The sequence below is a fragment of the Vigna umbellata genome, chromosome 6 (assembly GCF_029865625.1).
Source record: "Vigna umbellata cultivar VRB3 chromosome 6, Vumbellata_1.0, whole genome shotgun sequence".
NCBI classification, from domain to species: Eukaryota; Viridiplantae; Streptophyta; class Magnoliopsida; order Fabales; family Fabaceae; genus Vigna; species Vigna umbellata.
In genome coordinates, this window is record NC_142170.1 from 25,372,276 (window position 1) to 25,383,888 (window position 11,613).

An 11,613-nucleotide genomic window follows, 5' to 3' on the forward strand; every position below is an offset into this window, starting at 1 on the left:
CAATAGTTTAGGGACTAAAAACATATTTAACCCAAGCAAAAATTAGGCTCTGATATTTAAATTCTTTGTATTTTCGTGGAAAGTGGTGGGTTTCTCATATTCTTATGAAAATCAAAGTTTGTTTCTTCAACTATGATGCCTACTACACTGTTCTACCCTTTTTCACTTTTATTTTTTTTTTCAAATCACATTTATTTGTTTTTTAATATATTTTTTGTTTTATATTTATTTAAAAATTATTTACTATTTTTAAAAAAATAAAATTAAAATAAAGATTTTACTTTTGAATTAGTATTTGTATTTAATGTAATTTAGAAACAACTAATAACAAGATTTTAGTATAAAATAAATGAAAATGTTGAAAACTCGAGAAAATAGAAATTTAATAAAGTAATAATTAATTTTGAAGTTTAAGGACAGCTAAATGAGTATTTATTTGGGAGAGTTAATGTCATAAGTTAGTTTCTATTTTGTTTTTTCTCAATTTGTGATGAGATATTATTATCATTATTGTTTTTGTTTTTATTTTTATCTTTATCTCAAATTAGACTTATGGGAAGGTATTGTCGCCCACAACAATCCATAGATGATATTTGATTGTATGTTGAAGGTGATGTTATTGTAGAAGTTACAATCATATTTGATGTGGTTGAAAAAAAGAATTGTTTGGGATGAAAAACTATGGTGTAAAAAAGAACTGCTTGGTATGAAGCTTGTGTTGATCACATATTCCAAACATTAGAGATGGTTGAAAATTATATTAACCTACATATTATTGTGGAGTTTGATGGAAGTTGGAAGAAAATCCAACATGTTTATAAAAATGTTGTGATTGAGATTGTTGTGTCTCATATAAGGTGTCATGATGCTGAAAAAAATAAGTGTTAATTGAGTGGGAATAAACAAATGATTAAATGTATTTGTAAATGAACTAACATTGTAACCAAATAATGGTTGATGTTATATGTGAGATGTGATGTCATGAAAATAACCATTTTCATTAAATTCATTTTCTTGAATTAAATAATTATGTCAATCATGTCACATTATTATCCATTTTTTTATAATATTTTGTGGTGCTAAGAATGGATTGCAGAAAGCTAAATTGTTTGCATAAATCAATAAGGTTGATGAAACTCTATTATGCTAAACATGTGAAAGAAACAATTCTCCTACTTACAAGAGAAACATCAATGTTTACCAAACATATCACGGCATTTTTGCAATAGGAGTCCACAAAAATTGGAAAAACAATTGTAATTGATATAAGTAATAAACAACATGTAGGTTTGAAAAAAAAAATGTAATTTTGAGGTGATTAAAAACAACCTTCTCACTGGTAAAAACCCAGACCTGTCTTTAGTAGTAAATAACTTAAATGTTGGAGAAATGCATGTAATGTGATCCCAAACCATGTCTCCCAACCTTAATTTTTTTTGGGTTAAATATGTTTTTAGTCCCTAAACTATTGGCCGTTTCTGGTTTTCGTCCCTCTTTCAAAATAAGGTACAATTTGATCCTCATTCTTTTCAAAATTTTGGTTTTAGTCATCGAAAACTAACACCGTTAAAAATGTGGTAGTTTTCGAGGTTAGTTTTTGAGGACTAAAACTAGAGTTTCGAAAAGAATAAGGACCAAATTGTACCTTATTTTGAAAGAGGGATGAAAACCAGAAACGGCCAATAGTTTAGGGACTAAAAACATATTTAACCCTTTTTTTTAAAGAAATCAAGTTGATCTAAAGCTCGATAAAAAAATTCCAATAAAATTAAGTTGAAATTGTAATTTAGAACTTGCCAATAACAAAAAGATACATCAAATAAACTTTGTTGACTGAAGTAATTTTTATCCGGGTTAAGTAAAGTCCTTAATGAAAGGGTTAAATGCTTACTTCGTCCTCATGTTAACAGATGAATTTCTGTTTAGTACCCAGTTTTAAAAATGAAGACATTGTTTCCCTATGTTATGAAAAGTGTATGGATAAGGTCTTGTCCGTTAAGTTGATAGCAACAACATTAAGTCCATGCTGATGTAGCCTTACTTTTTCTCTTCTCTTCTCTCCTATCCAGCTTTTTCTCTCTCTTGTTCAGCTTTTTCTCTCTCTCTCTCTCTTGTCATGTGTCTTCACTTCCACACTCGCTCTCTGCTCCTCTCGCATCCTTTCAACTTCAATCACTCCGCTCTCATTCTTTCCAATTTGTCAGGTTACTCAAAACTCTAATGAAAATTCGCCTAAGTCAAAGAATACATGTTTTTGATTTGGTTCGTGATACTGAGATGTGAAAGATCTCAATTTAGTTTGAATTGGGTGTTAAACTGAAAAATCTGAAAGAAAAAAAAAAGTGATTGATTGATCCAAAACTAGGTAAGATGGGAATCGGAAAGAAAAGGGACGATTGGATTGCAGCGAAAGCAGGTCCCTTGTGCACCTGTGCATGATGCCTTTGATTCACCTCTGTCTTCTTTTACTATGGAAATATGATCCAAAACGATGTCATTGCAGCCTACATACGGATCGCAACTCAGTTCCACTGCACTATCACCACCGGTTGTTCCCTTCACGTTCTGGAAACTCACGTCACTTATTTTCACTGCACTTATCCCGTCAACCAGTCCCAAATAATTTTGGTTTATAATCACCGGCCGCATCACTCCCACATCAGTAATTGTATGTAAATCAGCCCCTTTGGGCGCTTGTTTGAAACTGTAAATTTCTCAAACGCAATAATTGTCAAACCTTAACCTATTAACCACTGATAACTATCATGAAAACTTAAGTGATGAGGGAAGATTCAGGTCCATAAGTTAATCTCGGGGTTACCCCTTCACCATCCAACCAACTGCTATCAGAAAACACAAGGTCACCTTCAAAATCTAATTCATGGCACAAAGACTCCTTCTCACTCTCATTGGTGTCGTTGTAGATCAACTTAAGAGCCCGCACAACTTCACCCATAAAAGGCCTTTGAGTGACCTCCGGGTGGACACACAAGGAAGCAATAGCCGCTATCTTTGCCATCTCATTGAACTCATACTTTCCAGCCAAAAATGGATCCACCACCTTTTCTAAACCTTCCCTATATCTCAACAGTGGTCGAGCCCACGTTACAAGATTATCCTCTCCTTGAGGTTGAGACATGTCCACTGGTTTTCTGCCTGTTATAAGCTCAAGCAGCACAACACCATATTTTGCATAGTCAGCAATGGATGAAAGAATATCAATCTCATGAAGGGCAGCCTGAACAAACTCGGTGGCACTTTTCTAGATCTTGAGAGCAATAGTAGAGGAAAGAAGAGAAAAAGTACGCCCACATCAACATGGACTTAATGTCGTTGCTGTCAACTTAAGGACAAGACCTTATTCATACACTTTTCATAACATAAGGACCAAATGTCTTCATTTTTAAAATTGGATACTAAACAAAAATTCACCTCTTAACATGGGGACGAAGTAAGTATTTAAGCCTAATGAAAATATAAACATTTCATCTCAGACAAATGTATCAAAGACTCAAGGTGAAAACTCATGGACAAATACTTAGAAGAAAAAAATTATATAAAAATCAATTCTTTATGAAACACAAAGTCCATTATCTCTATTAGTAGATATAATTACAATCTTAAGACTTCTAAATTTTATGAGTAATGACATTAATATTGTCATCAGGGATGAAGGGTAACTACTAAAAGATCTTTAAATATCTTAACTACTCTTTTTAAGATAACTTTTTTGGAGTAGAAATAATACATAAGTTTAATTACTCGTTTGGTGTCCATTTTCATGGAAAAGTTTCAAGTTGATTATCATTTAAAAAATAATAATAATTATGTCCTAATATTTGGAAAAATGTTTCAATTATGTTTAAAAAAATTACTAATGACATTAATAGCATATCACATGTCAATATGTGATTTTTTTTAGTCTTTTAAATTTCTATTTTATTTTTAAAATATTTTGCAAAATTTTGTCATTGTCACATATCTTTGTGTGTTGTTGTACATTGACCAATATCTTGAGTTTCATTGACTACTCGTTGTAAGTAAGGTCGAAGTTAAAAAATGTTCCCTACAGGTTGGTTGAAGGTAAGTCATGAGTTTGAAAAACGTTCTTTGACCGCTCGTAGAGGGTTTGACATGAGTTGAAAAACATTCTCTATGGCTAGTTGAAGGTAAGTTAGGAGGTTGAAAAATGTTCCCTGACCACTCGTGAAGGGCTCACCAGAAGTTGAGAAACATTCCTTGTGGGTTGGTTAAAGGTAAGTCAGGAGTTCAAAATGTTCCCTGACTACCCGTGGAGGACTCAACTGAAGTTTAAAAACATTATTTGTCGGATTGACGAGGTTAGACATTTAAAATCAAGCTAGTTTAGGCTATAAGATCGGATGGTCAAGCAAGCAAGATCGTTCAGTCTTCGGTTGAACGATTGAAGGCCAAAATGAGGAATATGCGGCGGAGATGTTAGTGCTTAATGCCTTGTGACTTGTAGAAGAGTTGAGGGCGTTGACCATGACTATATGGATTGGCACCGCTCAGGATACATTAAACAAGGGTTGAGGTGCCTAGTTGAGGCTCGAACAAGAACTAAGCCATTGGGGCCTGACGAGGATAAACATATGAGGGTCAACTGACCGAGCGAGAGAGAGACTCAAGTATACTCAGACTATATCCTACAAAAAAGAAAAATGGTCCATAATGAATGGCCGAAACCTTGGCCAAACAGTTAACTTTGGAGCCAGGCCAAGGCTGATGGTTGATGCCCAAACAACCAAGACTTAAGGTCAAAGGTGATTGAACCACTGATATTAAGCCTACTTAGGTAGAGATTAGGCAAGGTCTTCTATATGGAAAGAACACCTGGCTATGAATGCCAGGCCCGGACCAGGTAGCCAGGTTTGACGTTGAACGCATGAGGCCGATCAATTTGAAGACAATTAGACTAGTATGTCGAACAAGACTGTGGAGGAGTTAAATGAGGCAGATACCGATGGAGACTTCGAGGGAAGTTTGATGCCAAAGGTGAACAGTTGACGCTTGAATAAGGCCAATATGTGAGGTAGAAACCGTTGATCGGCTGTCTAGTTGGAACTGAACAACTATAAGCTTGAGACCGGTGGTGTCGAATGAGAGAAGAGATTAAGGCCTGAGATAACCTTGATATGAATAGAGGCACCAAGTCAAACTGTCAACGCTGATGAAGAGGTAATAGTTTGAGGCCAAAGATGGTCATTTAAGAGGCCTTAACAATGTCAGGGAGGTGAAGTGAGACATGTCCACTTAGTTAAGGCTATGAATAATGCCAAGAGGACCAACCTTGGAACAAGTCGTGTTATTTGAAGTAGGACCATTCGGTCTCGTCATCGACAATTAATTGGGTAGAAACGATAAAATGTCATATCAAACTAAGTGATTAAAATTGTAGCCATATTATGATGTGATCAGGCTGAACGTCCATGGTCGGTCACACAACAAGTTGTCATATATGAAGTTGTGCAAGACCATCAAGTCAAGGTTGAGCACATTACACAACGAGAAATCTCGGACCAGATGACTAGATGATTGTTTTCCATTGTACCGCTTGTCTGGTTCCTTGTGGCTAGAGAGGATGTCGCTCGGCCCCATAATGAGCGCCAAAATGTTTCGGTTAGGGGTTGAGATCCCTTACTCAAAGCACTTCAAACTATCTTAAAGATCATATGGACTCCTTAATAATCCTTCATTATTCGAGTTACGTTGTCACTCTCTCTTCTTGTTGTCCTAGTTGTGTGGCTGGATACTTGTAAAAGACATTCCGACGTTCAAGTCAGTGATTATACCCAATAATTATATGGTAAAGATGAGTAGTCAACAGTATTTACTTGACCCCTCTTGTTAAACATATATTTATAAATGACTTAATACCTTTTTTGGTCCCTCGAAAGTGGGGGATTGTTCAAAGTGATCCTACCTTTCCTAAAAAGTTTGAAACGGTTCCAACTTGTGAAAAATCAAGTCAAATTAATCCTTTTTGGTTATGGCGTCAAAATTTTAACGGTGCATGTGCCCCATGGACAAAATATAATGAGGTGTCCAGTTTTTGTGATTACATGGCATTGTGAGGGTGAATGAGGGGCAAGACAATCACAACAAGCGCAACATCAGTGGTCGTTTACCCACCTCCAATGCTCGAGGTCGTGCCACCCACCAGATCTAGAAGACCTTCAACAACATTAAGATCATTATACTATGTGGCTTTGTCACCATCCTCGTCCTCCGCGGCACAATCGACGTCAATCTCGGCTCCTCCGATTTCGATGCTGTCAACCATAACCTTATCGAGGAGACCAACCGCATCCTCGCCGAGATGCGATCCTACGTCGACCCCTCCGATCCCGACGACCAGCAACCCCAACGCTACCTTCACCATCGGTCCCAAAATCAATAATTGGTACCAAGAGCGCCAAAATTGGCTCACTCAAAACCCTTAATACCCTAATTTCATCAGAGGTAAACCTCGCATCTTACTCCTCACTGCTTCCCCTCCCAAACCCTGTGATAACCCTATTGGAGATCATTACCTCTTGAAGTCCATTAAGAACATGATTGATTACTGTAGATTACACATGATTGAAATTGTGTACAATTTGACTCATTTGGATGTGGAACATGCTGGCTACTGGGCAAAGTTGCCTATGATTCGGAGGTTGATGTTGTCACATCCCAAGGTTGAGGGGATTTGGTGGATGGATAGTGATGCTTTTTTTATTGATATAGTGTTTGAGCTTCCCATGTCTAAGTACGATGCTTATAATTTGGTTCTTCATGGTTAGCCTGATTTGTTGTTCGACCAAGTCTTGGATGGTCGTTTGTGACACATTTTGCCAAGCTATTTTTGAGCCGCTTTGAACATTATATCACCAAACAATAGGAGTAGTAATCTGGGTGCTCTACAAGTTCATACGCACCCACGGTTTCCTCTAATTTTTTTCCAATCAAATTATCTAGGCGTTTTTTTATTTGCGATGAACTCGTGATTATGATTCCTAATTTGGCTTTCCTGTCCTGCAATTAGTGTTCATTTGAGATTTGGTTTTCGTAGGTTCTTGGTGGCCATGGATGAGGCTCAATTTGGGTTTCTTTAGGTTTCTGCAGTTTCTTGCAGGTTTCGAAGGAGGAGATTGGTGGAGGAGCTCGCGTTTTTGTTTCTGAGTTTTTTCGAAAGTCTAGCGGAGAAGATGATGGTGGTTTTTTGGTTTCCTTGCAGTTGTACATGGAGGAGGAAAATGTGATATGATTGTTAGGAAGAAGCTGGTAGCCTTAGCAATGGTCTGAGGTGTTGACGGCGACAGTTTGTGGCTCTAATGTTTCTGGAGGTGGAAGATAAAGCTGATGTGACAAACAACTTTTTGTTAAAACATTCAAAATTGACACATTATATTACCCACGTATGAAAAAAAAGTGGACAACTCATTAAGTTTTGGCCAAGGAGGCAACTACACCGTTAAAATTTTGACAATAGCCAAAAAGGATTAACTTGACCCGATTTTTCACAAGTTGGGGCCGCTTCGAACTTTTTAAAATAGATAGGACTACTTTGAACAATCCCTCTCTTTCGAGGGACCAAAAGAGGTATTAAGCTTTTATAAATCTTATAATGAGCTTACAATTAGTTCTGACTAATTAATTACCAATAAATGACTTTCATTATTCCTATTAATTTCTAATTAATAATTATTATTCTTATTAATTGTTTGTTAATAGCTGTTATTATTCAGATTAATTATCAATTAATTACTCTTGTCTGACCGAGTGGTCATACACTACATTATGAATATATGAATATGACTGAGTTGGAAATATAAATTTTGTTTAGGACTTACTTACAGACTTTGCTATGTACTTTCACAAAGGTAGATCTAGAGTTTGATACTTCATAGACATCACAACATAAATAATTACAAGTTGTTAATAAGAAGTTTTCCAAACAAGTCAAGTAAAATAGGCAAAGGATGAAAAAACTTCTATACTTTCAATAGATTGAAGGAGAGTGATATTACTCTATTTGAAGCTCAGAAGAAAATCAGAGATATGAATATCAAAGTTTCTATTAATAAGCCATTTCGATTTAGTATTGTATTTTTATGTACTTTATAAAGTTCCAACTAAGGGTGGTGCTTCTTTTAGTAGAAGCATGAACAATTATGGGTGGTACTTTATATTTGTTTCTAATACGTAGAAGCATGAACAATTATGGTTAATTTCAAATATAACTTTATAAGATATCATATATGTATGTTTTACTTCTACGTTTATACTTATATTTCAAGGGTTAAATATGTTTTTAGTCCCTCAAGTATTATGCGATTTTGGATTTTGTCCCTCTTCCAAAAGTTTGTTTATTTTCATCCTCTTTCTTAAAAAACTCAATTTTTTAGTCCTCAAAAAGCATCGACGTTAAATTTTCTCTAAAGTGGCTAACTGTGTGCCACGTCACTTCTCCTTTTTCTGAAATGTGGATCTTTCCTTCGTGCATCTTCATGCTGAAGCTTCTCTCCCTCCCTTATTCATCTCCATCATATGCCAACTCTCTTCATCGCCAAGCCGCTCCCTCTCCCTCCATCTCCGACTGGTGGCAAATCCCTCCACACCGACCAGACAAGCGCCAACATCTCCCTCTCTGTTTCCACACCGGCGAATACCTTTTTCCTTCCTTTGTCTCGTTTCTCCCTCTCACATTCTAAAAAAAATACAACTAGTTATGCAAGGATGCCATTATTATCACCATGAACCAATAGAATAAACTAGCAACAACAACAATAATAATAATAATACCACAAACCTCTGGCTGCACTTCAAAGGATAAACATGCATATTAAAACCTTTTCTTTAAAAAAAACTGTGTTTATTTATTTATTTTTTAACATGATATCATAATGGACGTCTTTTGTATGTTTTATGTTTTAATTTGGTTCTTAATTGCTAATTGTGGTAATGAAATTTAATGTATTAATAAAATGAATACAATCAAATCATAAATTTGATGAATCAAAGTTTTGTAAACCAAACGAATTGAGTGTAAACCAGTGAATCAGAAATCTATATAATTTTTTTATTTTTTATTTATGATATATTATTTCCTTGTGATAAGCAAAGGAATTAACAAAGTCAAACCCTCGTATGGATATTAAGTTATCTACTTTCAAGGTTGACTATTATTCAAGTATGCTAAGACTATTTTAGGTAAAAATCACATAGGCATGCATAATCTGCAATGCACAATGTTTGCAAAGCTAGGTCAATTTTCTTTTATGAATTACGTTATTAAAGATACAAGATCATGTGGTAATATTTTTTAGGAGGAAAACACTTAAATTTTTTACATTCATCTGATATTATCTTTATTTATTTTTTATTCTTTTCTTTTTAAACAATACAAAAGTTTATACATTTATGATCATTTTACCTTTATAACATGTGTCAAATAAATATAAAAATGTGTCATAATGGTATTATTATTTTTTTATTTGCAATGATTATTTCGTTTTTCTGTATAAAAAAAATTGTCGGTATATCAACCAAATTAAGAAAAATATACGTGAAGTACTTTAATTGTGCATATATCTTTTGAGACCACTTTAGTTTCAATGTTTCTATTTCTATCTTCACTATGTAATCTGTTAAACATAATGAAAATTATATATGGAATTAATCTTCCTTGTGTTGAACACACATAGAGTTCTCTATTTATAATAGAAAAAATATGGGCTAAGCCCAAAATACAAATAATAAATATTAACAAACTAATTGAAAGATAAAAGATTTAATATTTTTAACACTCCCCCTCAAGCTGGAGCATACAAATTGTATGAACCAAGCTTGAAATAACTAAACTAGGTTTTCAACTTCAAAAATGTACGAAGGAGAGCAGCAGAGAAGGAGAGCAGCAGAGAAGGAGAGCAGCAGAGAAGGAGAGCAGCAGAGAAGGAGAGCAGCAGAGAAGGAGAGCAGCAGAGAAGGAGAGCAGCAGAGAAGGAGAGCAGCAGAGAAGGAGAGCAGCAGAGAAGGAGAGCAGCAGAGAAGGAGTGACAGATACAATAAGAAAGGAAGAAGAAGGCAAGAACAACAATACAGAGGCGAAACCCTCTACAGCAATACAGAGGCGAAACCCTCTACAGCAATACAGAGGCGAAACCCTCTACAGCAATACAGAGGCGAAACCCTCTACAGCAATACAGAGGCGAAACCCTCTACAGCAATACAGAGGCGAAACCCTCTACAGCAATACAGAGGCGAAACCCTCTACAGCAATACAGAGGCGAAACCCTCTACAGCAATACAGAGGCGAAACCCTCTACAGCAATACAGAGGCGAAACCCTCTACAGCAATACAGAGGCGAAACCCTCTACAGCAAATTACGCAGAAAGAAGAAGGAGGTCCGAAGATGCAGAAGCATGCGGCAAGAAGAGGACAGATTTCGATGCCAGCAATGACTGCTCTGGAAGGTCTAAACAGAGAGAGGGAGGTCCGGTCATTCAGAGGAGGCAGTGGTTTCGGTCCGGTCATTCAGAGGAGGCAGTAGTTTCTAGGAGACTTGTCTCTGATTCTGGATATTTTTAGGGGCTGCCGGCGACCATGACGGTCGGCCGCCGGCAGACAACAAAGACCACCGGAAGAGATCAGAAAACCTGCTCTGATACCATGTTAAACATAGTGAAAATTATATATGAGATTAATCTCCCCTTGTGTTAAACACACATAGAGTTCTCTATTTATAATAGAAAAAATATGGGCTAAGCCCAAAATACAAATAATAAATATTAACAAACTAATTGAAAGATAAAAGATTTAATATTTTTAACAGATCCTAACGACATCTATGTATATGTTTGTACTAGTACTTGAAACCAGTTTTTTTTTTTCTTTGAATGCAACTAAAATGCTAAAACAAAGATACATACAATGAAATAAATACATCCAAAATTGAACTGAAGCCTATTTTCACAAATCTTTAACTTTTCTCAAACAACATTTGTATATTCAAAAGAAATATATTATAGCTATCAACCAAAGATGAAGGCACATGTTGAGAAGGAGAGTTATTTTACCTTCTTTTGATTTAATTTTATGTTAATTTCTCTAAGTTGGCATGGTTGAGTTGACTTGAACCATGGTGACATGTTCACTTGTTTTCTTTGTCTGTTTTCTAGTCTTATGAGTATTTATCAAAGTTTAAGAGCATACAATGTTTTAAAAACATTTGAGCGAGAGCTTTGCCTTTTGAAAAACGCTAATTGAATTTATTTTTCGAGAATCATTCAATCAAAGAATACTAGTTTGATGATCGTACCTTTGAAGATCATATTTTTTGTTATATTGAAAATGAGTGTTATAATCTTAGAAGTAAGCAGTTGATCTTACATTATTAAAATGAAGAGAATTCTCTCTCACTAATAAATTTAAATTATATATGTATTTATAAATTTTACTTAATTATTCAGGTATATTATTATTCTTATTATTATTTATTATTATTATATGATGTTAAATAAAGGAAATATATATGTTTTTAAATTACCTTTAATATTATATTTTATTACGCAATTTTATCTATTAATTAATTAATTTTTTAACATTAT

General features: G+C 35.0%; 1 pseudogene; it reads left to right on the top strand.

Annotated features, from left to right (window-relative positions):
* Window positions 1–4,941: 4,941 nt before the first annotated feature.
* On the top strand, window positions 4,942–10,062 carry LOC124829369 (putative xyloglucan 6-xylosyltransferase 3; annotated as a pseudogene).
* Window positions 10,063–11,613: the final 1,551 nt, after the last annotated feature.